Here is an 11,633-nt window from a genome sequence, read left to right on the forward strand (position 1 = left end):
AAAAAAAAAAGAAAAAAAGAAAGAAAGAAAGAAAGAAAGAAAGAAAGAGACTGTTCTGTCCTTTTCCAGGGCTTGCATAAGCTGAGCTCTATTGTAGGAAATGGATTTTTTATGGGCTAGTTTAATCCTGGGTGATAGAGTAGGCTTCTAAATTGTAGAAATCTTTTTCTTAGGTTCATCCACAGGGTTCAAGCTCCATTTCGTCTGTAGTGTGGTAAGAAAAACATCACAGGCAATGTACCCAAGAACAATTTCATATGACTGTATTTACTCTTTGTTTCAGTTTTTTAATGAAATTTGTGAATAATTTGGGATTCTTTTAAGATGAACATCCAATTCTACACTTCCATTTAGTAATCCCTGTGTGTCTCTAGCTCAGCTCTGAAGCTTTAACTGAGGTTGATTTCTTCTTTCCCTGCCTTTATAGTCCAGGTGCTGTCTGTCACTTCCCCTGCTATGAAACAACAGTGGATCTGTCTAATCAATACAAATGTCCTATTTATTATAACGTGGACAGACCACAGGTCTTTAAGTTACAATACCCTACAACACTTGCTTCTTCCTCTGTAAAATAGTGTAATTATAATAATAGAAAAGGGACTAGAAAATAGAAAAGTGCCCTGTAAACATTTCTGTAACAATGCACACAAGCACTTTTTATTGTTCAATTTATTTACTTTCCATATAAATATTAAAGCCACCAATTACTGATTTATATATTACTCATTTTCTCCTTATTTCTAGCTAGAAATCACCAAACAATATTTAATAAATGTCCCAGTATGCCTGCAGCTATGTTACCTAATAGGCAATTTACAGGCTCAATTTTGCTCCCTATATATAAGGCTTTAAATTAATGAGAAACTGTAATCCAGCAGTTAGTTGATAGATACACAAAAAGTTTTAAGAAAATATTGTCTAAGTCTGAATGAAAATTTGCACACATGTAATTCAATTTTTTAAAGGATTTTAGTCATAGCCAGATTAAACAAATGACAACAGAGGCTTGTAGATCAACTACTCACTTATGATGAATTAGACAGTGTTATGTTTCTTTTAAAAGGGACAATTTTTAATTACTTTAATCACTATATTATGCCCATTGAAAGTAACATGAGAAGTATTGTTACATTCTACATGAGTAGGGAAAACCCAAGAAAGCTTTGTCTGCATATAAGGAGACTTTTAGGACAAGATCCTAACAATCAAAGTCATTTTATAAATATTAAGTGCTTTTTGTACATTGAGTTCTTGAATGGAACTTCAATGTTCTGATAACTTTTTTCTGACTGGCTGGTAGAAAAATGATAATTATTATTAAAGGAACAGTGATCTTAATAAAAGCTGTTATAATAAATTTCTGAATTCTTTTTGTACCTTGTGAAGATGGATATCTGGCATATACTATTAGTAGATACACTGGGCATAAAATCAAATTTTCAAGCTAAATGTGTGTCTTTTATGAAAGAATACACATGTGTGCACACACATGTGTGGCACATGCATGCTCCTACATACATCCCTTTGTTGCTTTTGTATTACAAGGACAATGATAGAAACTTTAATCCATTATCTTCTAATACTATTTTTACAAAACAATTATGACATCATGAAATAGTACCACAAATGTATTTAAGGTTCTTTTTTTTTTTTTTTTTTTTTTTTTTTTTTTGGCTCTGAAATTTTAGAGTACTGCAGACATTCAATGTATTCAATCTGTAAAAACAGAAAATGATACCCATGTTGTGCTAACATTTTGCATAAGACTATTTTATGCCAATGGAAATGATGCATGCAGATATTCAGGTCAATGTATTTATCATTTAAAGTAAATCTCTTCATCATTTAGATTCTTTAATTTGTGTGAAAATTCAAAGCCCTATGGCTGCCTGTTCGGTGCCTACACCTCCTCCAGGCCCTTCTCCTTCCCTATGAGGTGTGTCAGATCACAGATTGGTCCTTAACAGGGATTCCTACTGCCTTCATGGTTGATAGGCAGTTAGGCTATTTGTGTTCCTCATCCCAACCCCATTTCCATCTTAGTCACCTCAAATCCCTTCAACTCTTTGACAGGAAACAACATCTCCTTCTGGACCCTCTCCATCCTATTGTGATTTGCCAGAAATAGGAGGGAGCAAACTTGGCCTTATTCTACTCTACCTATACTTCCTATGGATGAAATACTAGCAAAATGGAATAGAAAACCAGGATATAAACACTTGAAATCCTTTTTCCAATGACCTCTGAAAGAGGCAAAGATAGTCAAGTAGATAATAGGTTTCATTTAAGATAGAGTTGCAACAATTAAAGGCAGACATTAAATCGGGGACTGCGGGAGGCAGGCCAGCAAAGGGAATTCTTTACATAGGCTGTGGATGATGTGGCCAGTTGCTCCTGCTGGGGCATTTGAAGAATCTAGGAGGCACCAGACAGAGAAATGTCCTATTTAAACATCTGTTCTGCACAGAAAGAGCATAATCAACTTGAATGTGCAAAATAAAACTTCATGATCCTAGGATGACTAATTCATGCATCAACATAACTATGTCCAGATATTTGGTCTAACACCAGTTCAGCTATAGCTGAATTATTTATAATGAAATAAACATTCAAGTCAACAGACTTTTATTAAAGCATTGCCTTCTGTAATGTGTGTGAACCTCATGAAATCAGTTGAAGACCTTAAGCAAAAATCATTCATGTTTTTTGCAAGAGACAGAAAAATCTCCTCCTTATTGTTTTTATTCTGAAACTGCACTTGTTCTTCTCTGGATCATCAGCCCTCTAAACCACAATAAACAATTCTTACAATGGATTTCATCTGTGTGTATGCACACAATCTATAGACCCTGATTCTCAAAGAACCCTAACTAGCACACATATTTAGCATGTGTCCTTTCCTATCTAACTATGAACAGGTTAAACATTCTGAAAGCAATGAGATCAGGAAGAAATGGAAATGTTGAAATTCTCTGTTGTAGATTTGGATCAAAATAGTTGGACTATTTAGTCCTCAGAGAGTGGAGCTCTTTGGGCAGAATTAAGAGGTGTGGTTTTGATGAAGGACTCATGTCTTGACGTGAGCTCTGAGGCCCCAAAAGCCTACTGCTGCCCCCCAGGGGACTGCCTGCCTATTTGTAGTTTTGATGTGTGAGGTCTCAGCTGTTCCAGTCACCTGCTTTTCTCTCTACCCTCAAGAAATTTAAGCCTCTGGAAAAGCAAACCCAATGGAACACTTACTTTGATAAGCCACAAGAATAGAAACATATCTAATCTATTGTGATCCCATGACATTCTAAAAAGTTTTGAGTAGACAAAACTATGAACTTAAAAATCATTCGGCAGATTTCTTTTTGTTGTTGTTAACTACAATATTTTGTAGTTTCATAAACTAAGAACCTTTGGATCGATTAAATATTGTGCCACTCCTCACTAACACTTTACTAAACAACCCACTGAATGAGTTCATAAATTGAATATTTTCCTGATATAAGATCAAATCCTACTGATAGGTTCATTAACAGCACATATTCATACATAAAAATTCATCAATAGTTCATAAACTAATAAGGTTAACAAACTGGTAGTTTTCATCAAAATTTATTTTAGATGACATCTTTCTACCTAAAGGCAGCAGGGACAATGAGCCATAATGTGTTTTGCTTTATAAGACTTCCTGTTGAAATACAAGACCTGGTATCATAAAGTGAGAAAACTTAATTTAGTCCATTGCTAATAATATAGAAGAATAAAAAGAGCTGAATTCAGAATTAGAGGGGAAAATAGGAGGAAAAAATGAAGGCCAATGTAAGTCTAATCAGGCATGGCATAAACAAAACACATGAAGCCAATTGTGGTTAACAGCTTTTAACTAGCTCAGAGGTTTTGAGTTTCCTACGAAGGGAAAGGATTAGAGGTAAAGCACGGAGAAATTTGGACCATAATGTTGAGAGACACAGAAAGACAGAAGTCAGTTACCAACTGTAAGACCTAGAACTGTAGAATGTAGACTTAGGCATAGATTTAAGTTTTCATAGAAAATTACAAAATAGGAAAACCTCATAAGGAACTCTAGTCCTAAGAATATCAGAATAGTGTTTGACATCTCATGGATATTTTGAAGATCTCATGAAGTTTTTGACTATAATTTCTAAGAAAAATGTGTCTACAATTTCTTACCAACTAGCAAAAGGGTAAAAAGTAAAAACGAGTCCACATCGTCAAAGCCACTCTATCAGCAAAATCAAGGTAATTTAATAATCTCATAGTGAGTCTAGTGATAAATTCCCCGTGGATTGTTCATCCTTTTCCCAGATCTCCAGGGTGCTTATTAGCATTTCATTCATTGCAAATAACACAACACAAACTAATCGAGGACACGAGGACCAACAGACACACTGGGAGGGACCCAGGGCTGAAAAACAATTGAACTGCAGCTATCTCTTCGGCCACTCTCATCTGCCAGTGTCTATACAGACATTGCAACCACAGTTCACTGAGAATCCCACCTTCATCCCACGTCCTGGGGAGCTTACACTGGCTTTTGTCCTGGTTAATACTTTGACAGCATAAAAAAGTACACAGGTCCCTTCCTGCTACTGCTCTCAGGTTGACTCTTCTCACTCTAACCGATGTTGGAGTTTCATTTCAGCTTCGCCTAAGCTATTGTAATTTCCATCCACAGCCCAAGAGTCCTTTGTATCTGTTTCCAAGATTCTCCATCTTCCAACTTGAAAAATGTTTCAGAGCAACTAGAAGAGAGCTAAGAGATTTTCATCTGTGTAAACCAGTTTTTATCCTCACAAAGAATCGAAAAGCATTTTGAACTGTGATATAACTCATGACAGTCTTTGTTTCTGAATGTATTCCCTACTCACATGGGGTATGTTGCTATTTTTAAAAAGTGATATGATCACTTTAGTTACCACTTTTGACAATAGTATCTAAGGATATAATAACTTGCCAATGTTCTTTTTAGAAAGATAAGGAAGTCCTCATTTCAACGGGGTCCTTTAATCCCCATTGCCCAAACTAGCACATATGAACACAGAGCAAAAGGGTCAGTTTATTACTAATAGTGAATAAGAAGCTATGGCTATGTAAAAATATTTAAAACCTATCATTTCACTCAAGGTTCCATCTTCTATTTTTTTTATTAGATATTTTCTTTATTTACATGTCATATGATTTTTCTTTTCCCAGTTTCCCCTCCCAGAAACAAACAAACAAAAACAACAAGAACAAACCCCTGTTGGCCCCCCCCCCATGCTTATATAAATTACAGGCTGCAAAGCCAAGAGAAAGCAGTGCTTTCATCTTACAGCTTAGGTATTTGGACTTACTAGCTACAGCACTGTAGGAGAAAGAACAGAAAATGTTTAAGCAAAGGCAAATCAAGAAAGACCTGTTATAAAGATGACCGAGGATGTGCAGAGTTGGCAGCGTTATGTGGAACACAGAAATTCACAGGAGTCACAACTTGCTATCAGGCATTTCCCTATAGTAAGAAAGAGTGATGTATGTAAAACAAATTCTAGAGGAAGCTATATTCATTATGGAGGTACTCTGAAACAAATTTTGGCTATAAAGAAGGCAACTACTGCTAATACAGTAGCCCAAAGGTTGATGAATGCCTACTCTCTCTCTTCTATTACCTACTAACTTCCTCCCATTGATCCCAATAAGGACTAAATAGCAAAGTTATGTGGTGGTGCTTGTAGACTGTAGGCTCCTAAACACAGAACAATAGTAAGTTGATTAAATACCCATAGGTAAAAAAGGGCAATTAGCTATAACAGTGCAAGAACGCGATGCTAAGTGCAAGAGAGAAGCATAGCTTTTTTCTTTTATATATTACAATCTATATTTTACTAGAAGACAGGGAATCTGAAGTGAAGGCGAAGGCAGTACTATTCTTGGATTTTTAAATATAATATTTTATTAGTTCTTTAAGTATTCATACAGTGAGTTTGATCACATTCATTTCTTATCCCCTCCCTCAATCCTCCCAGATTCACCTCTTAATCTCCCACACTCAGTCACTCCTCAGGGATGGGACCTCTCCCATCTCTGTGAGTTTTTCTCATCTCCATGCTCATCTCCATCTCATCGGCTTGATGTTGTGCAGGCAACCACAACTGCTGTGAGTTAGGGAGTGTCAAAGTCCACAATGTTCAGAAGGCACTGTCTCTAGTCCTTCTTATCCTCCTTAAGACTGGAAGGGGCTATTGTACAGGTGTCACAATTGTGGGTAAGCACTCCATAGAGACATATTTCGCACTTATGAAACCAGTAGTGAGTTTCCACATTAACCATCATTCACTTCACTTCTCTGATGAGGTGCTGAGCTGCACTAATCTCTGGGTAAAGAGATGTACATTCAGAAGGCCACTTACAATGCTCTTTTTAGCAAAAGAAAATTAGAAAGCTCACCTTGAGAAACCTGTGACCTTGCAGATCATGGGCTCTTGGACAGACTTAAAAGTAACAAGCATATGATTCTCCCTGGATTCATTCTCTTTGCTTTAAGTATTTTCTACATGCCTGCTTTGTCTTCTGTTAGTAAATGAGAATCCTGATGAATTCTCTCTTTTCTCTTAAATTGTCTGATTTCCAGTGTTTCTATATTAAGAACTGTAGAACAAGCTGGCCCAACAATAAAACATTAATTATTTATTTATTTCATTTACTTATTTATTGCTGTACAATTGACATTATGAATGGTAGTTTCCATTACACGCTGTATATTTGTGAAAAGAGATATTCAGTATCCCATCTAGATGAAAGAGAAAGCAACAAAGTATTGGAGGAGGAATAAAACCAGGAAAGAATTGGAAATGGGTATTATCCAAAAGACGTTCAAAGTTGCATAAGGAAAAAGTTCATTTTTGTTTTCAGCCTGACAAATCCACACAACCTCAGCTACAGCTACAAAAGGCAGGTGCTTCCTTTGCTCTTGCAGAGGAATCAATCATCATGAGTCTTAATGCACTTCTGCATACTTTCTCGAAAGCTTTGCTAATTCCTGCTGGTTTACCTATAATACATTTTCCAGAGACTGTTGAGTGAAATGACAACACATATACTTAGTTTCACACTTTAGTCTGTCCAATTAACAGTGTTTGCTGTACTGGCTGTGAGCCCAAAAGAGGATTTAATTTTAAGTACAGTGGTCTAGTTAACAAAAAAGAAATGGGGGAAGCTGACTCATGAATGTTCAGAGTGTTAGACACTAATTGTTTGTTTCTGCAAAATCGTTCTTTATTGCTATTACTGGGAGCTGCTCTAAGTATTCGCTCCTGAAATTCTATAAAGGAATGGCGTTAAACTGTTAGAATGGGTTGTATGATCTCTGTTTAAGAATTACAGGACATCATAAGCAGACCATGAAAAAACATCTGGAATCAATGTCAATAATTATGTAAGAGTTTTAAAATAGTTAGTCCATACATAATGTTGAGGCAAAAAGAGAAATAAAAATAGATTCATTTTGTATGGATTATTAATTTATTTAATTCATTTAATATCTAAGCAATATATAATTGCTCTCTAGGATACTGTATCTATGGACTACATATGCTACTTAAGATAGTAACATTGAAATGTATGTAATTTAAAACTACAAATGATTTTTATGAAATATAGTGTTACTTATAGATAATCAGAAATCCTTATCAATGTTATTGATTAAAGACATGGAACTCTAGTAACTTTTACTTTCCATAGCTGAGCTACATGAATACTAACCATTTTTAAACAATGAAAATATTATTAGAAATAAAATTACAGAATTTAGTTATTTAATAAGTATAAGAACACATCCCTCAAAACTTAAAATAGTACTTATGAGATTTGACAGAAGAGATAAATACTAAAAATGGTAGTTATCTATATGAAATTATACTCAGCTTCAAAATAAGGGAAAATAGAATTAAAACTGTAGAAACAAAATGTTTCAGGAAAAACAAATTTGAAAACTACCCAATCTAATTTAATTGGATAAATGAATATCTGCTGAAATAGTTGTAAAAAAAACCACTTTTTAGATTAATTTGTTTTTGTTTTGTGTATATGAGTATTTTGCCTATGTTTGCCTATGTACCACATGCATGACTGGTAACAACAGAGACCAGAAAAGGATATTGGATTCCCCTGAAACTCAGTTTCAGATGGTTGGAACCTTCATGCGGTTCTGGAAATTGAGCCTGGGTCTTCTTGAAGAGCTTGCTGCTTTCCCAACAAGTGCTCTTAACTACAGACGCTATCTCTCTAACCCCAGGAAACACTTTTATACATAAATTTTAAATATCTTAAAAATGACTGTGAGGACCACAATGAATATAGATATATGCAGAAAGAAAAAGATGAACAATAGAAGTTTGAAAATGGGACAAACATATATTTTAAACATCAAACATGACCTAGTCTTTCAGGGCAAGGTCACTGCAGTAAAAGTGCATGGAACTAGAAACAAAAAAAAAGGCATCTATGGTGGTGTCTTCTGCAAACATTTGAAGATACAAATTACAAAATCCATAAAGTTGGATTTGTGAGGAAAATACAGAATGGACACTGGAATTAGATTTCAGGCAAGCAATATTTTAGTATGATTATATTACAAATCTTCTATGAGTATACATATAAGAGGATATACACTTTTACACATCATCTAAAAACATAACAACAAGCAGAAAATTATCAGAAGAGAACTGACTGTTAGCTAGTGATATACAAGGCTTAGAAATCAAGCCACAGTGCAGAAGGCACTTCCTGAATGATAACGTGTATATTCTGACAAGAGGAGATGAAGTGGCAGCATAGCCACCAGGAGCACCTGCATGACTCTGTCTCACACACACACACACACACACACACACACACACACACACACATACACACACAAACCCAGTCCAGAAATGCAACCTTACACGGGAAGGTTGGCTAATATATTTCTATGTGCATTTCCTTTCCCGCCTGTATAAATCATTAAGCTTGCAAATATCCTTATGTCTGTTTCACAATATGTATATTTCCTGCAATGTTCTTCATTCCTTTCAAGATCTAATTTCATCAGCACAGTTGTCAGGTTTTCTTACCATCATTTTCTTTTTAATCTACATCTGTATGCTCTCACCCACTTACCATAAAACAAAACTAACCCTGGAAGCTCATTACTGCATAGCCATTACAATCTTAGAATGAAGCTAGCTTATATCACACAATTCATTAGTTCATCTGTAGAAAATCCAGATGAATGCATGACTAAATTATTAAAAATAATGAATTTAGCAAAATACTGCATAAAAATCAATATATAATTATACTAACCACAGAGGACTCATAACACAATAGAATATAAAAATATCACTATTTAGAGTGACATGCAAATGACAAAATACCTAGAAATAAATCTACAAACATATGTATGGTACTGTAATTCAACACATTATAAAACATCGTATAATGTTGTGACCAGGGTGTGTCCTGCTTTATGTTACTCTGTGTTTTGCAAAGCAGTGGTTATTCAGAGTGTACTTTGCCCAGAGAGAATGCATTCGACATTTATTTGAAGGATGAAAGATGGCTTTACATGAGTGGACACACAGACAGCACCATCTGTCTGTCACTACCCATAGAGCAAACTGATAAACATCTCACTCCTGGAAAAACGAAGGACAGCACCCACAATTTCTCACAGTAATTTGCTACCATAGAAAGACATGTGCATATCAAATTTGCATCAGAATAAAACAAGGCCAAGAACTCATCAGAAACAGCAAAATGTAAAATGAGTAGCCTTCCTCATGGCCCCCATAAGAAGATGGCTAGCTAACATTCTAATTATAATGACCCCAGTGACCTGTCATATCATCCCACAATATGTGTAGAGGTGCTAGTGAGTGTGTAAAAAGCAAACAAGCAAAGAACTCTAGACTTTCCCAGGAACTACAGCTCTGCTTGGTCCCTACTGTTGATGTATATTACTTAAATTACTTCTATCTGTCCACTCTTCTGTTTGCCCATACAGATCTGTCTTCCATACATAAATCCATGCACTGGTCTGTACTGGAAACAGCCTTGTTGCCTGTGCTGCTGAACTGTGCTCTACAGCTCATCTGAGACCCAGCAACCTTACTCTATGGAGAGCAACTACAGGTGGTCTTCAGCTTCTTCTAAGCTAGGTTTGGCTCCTATCTGTTTGCATTTCAAATCCCCTGCTTCTTGGAACTTCTCAAACTTCTATTTTGTTAAATATTTTTTTGAGAATTTCATACAGGAGTACTATATTTATATTATTTCTACCCTTCCTTTTCTTCTCTCCAACATTTTCCTTGTCCTCCTCCCACTCTATCTCAAATTTAATATTTCTTCTTTAATTATTTTTGTTTTATACACACACACACACACACACACACACAAAACTTCTTGAACTTCACTTTTGCCTGTTAATCAATTACAGCCTTTGTATATCCAGTATGTATTAGCATATGAAGATATTTTTACTGTTATGTGTAAAAATATGCTCTGAGAGTCATTATATCACAATTTGGAATTAAAGAATCTGTGTTTGCCTCGGCCAAGCAATCAAGAGAAGTGGAATGATCTGACAAATTTTTGCCATTAAAACCATCTTACATTAGAAATTTAGTTATTCAATAAACCTTGACATTGTGGAAGACAGGAACATGTTTCTCTATGTTTCTCTCATAAGTCACTCATGCCAGGATAACTTAAGATTGCCTAAATAAGTGGAGGGCTTCCATTGATTGGAAAATTTAATATTATAAAGGTATAAAACACCCCTATATTGATTTTAGAGTCAATATAAAACTAATAAAAATTTCTGAATTATTCATAGAAGTTGACAAACTGACTCTAATATCTACATGAAAATGTAATACACAAATGACAGCTAAGGTTCATAAATGAAAACAATATTTTAGATGGTTCAATAACATTTATTAAGTATTATAAAGCCATAGTTATTAGTTACATTGACATGAACATAAATAAGTTGACTCATGGAGATTCATAAAAAGGCATGCATATGTAGCAAAGGAATATTTTAAGAAAATATATTACAAATTTATAATATCATAAAATATAGTGCTTATTAAATAATGCAGGATAAATTGTACATCCACTTGGAAAACAATCAACACTACCAATACTTCCTAAAAAAGAAGTGTAAATGTCTCTTTTATTTTCTTAGATGAAGGAATGGAATGAGAGCCATACCTAAGCTTTACAAATACATGGCTTGGGCTTAGTCCAGAGCATTTCTGTCTCTGCTCTATTCCTAGGCCTAGGCCCAAAAATTTCTAGCTTCTAAAATATGTAATCTATATGCAGAATGTTTCGGTCTTTGAGACATACTGTTGAATAAGGTCACCCTTTGTATCTCTCTCTGAACTCTGACTGGCTTTAAGTCAACTGTTCTGCCTCAAACTTCTCTCCAAGCTGACTAATTCAAACTGGCTTCTTTTGGCTTCTCATTGAATTGCTGTGCTTGACCTCAAACTAACTCAAGAAATCTGTTCTAAACTTCTTGCATCTTCTCATTCTCTGACTCATTCTGTCTTCACCTGCAACCTCTCTGCAAAACGGTTCCTAAAATCTGTTCTCTCTCTCTC

This window comes from Mastomys coucha, unplaced genomic scaffold (genome assembly GCF_008632895.1).
Source record: "Mastomys coucha isolate ucsf_1 unplaced genomic scaffold, UCSF_Mcou_1 pScaffold18, whole genome shotgun sequence".
Classification (NCBI taxonomy): domain Eukaryota; kingdom Metazoa; phylum Chordata; class Mammalia; order Rodentia; family Muridae; genus Mastomys; species Mastomys coucha.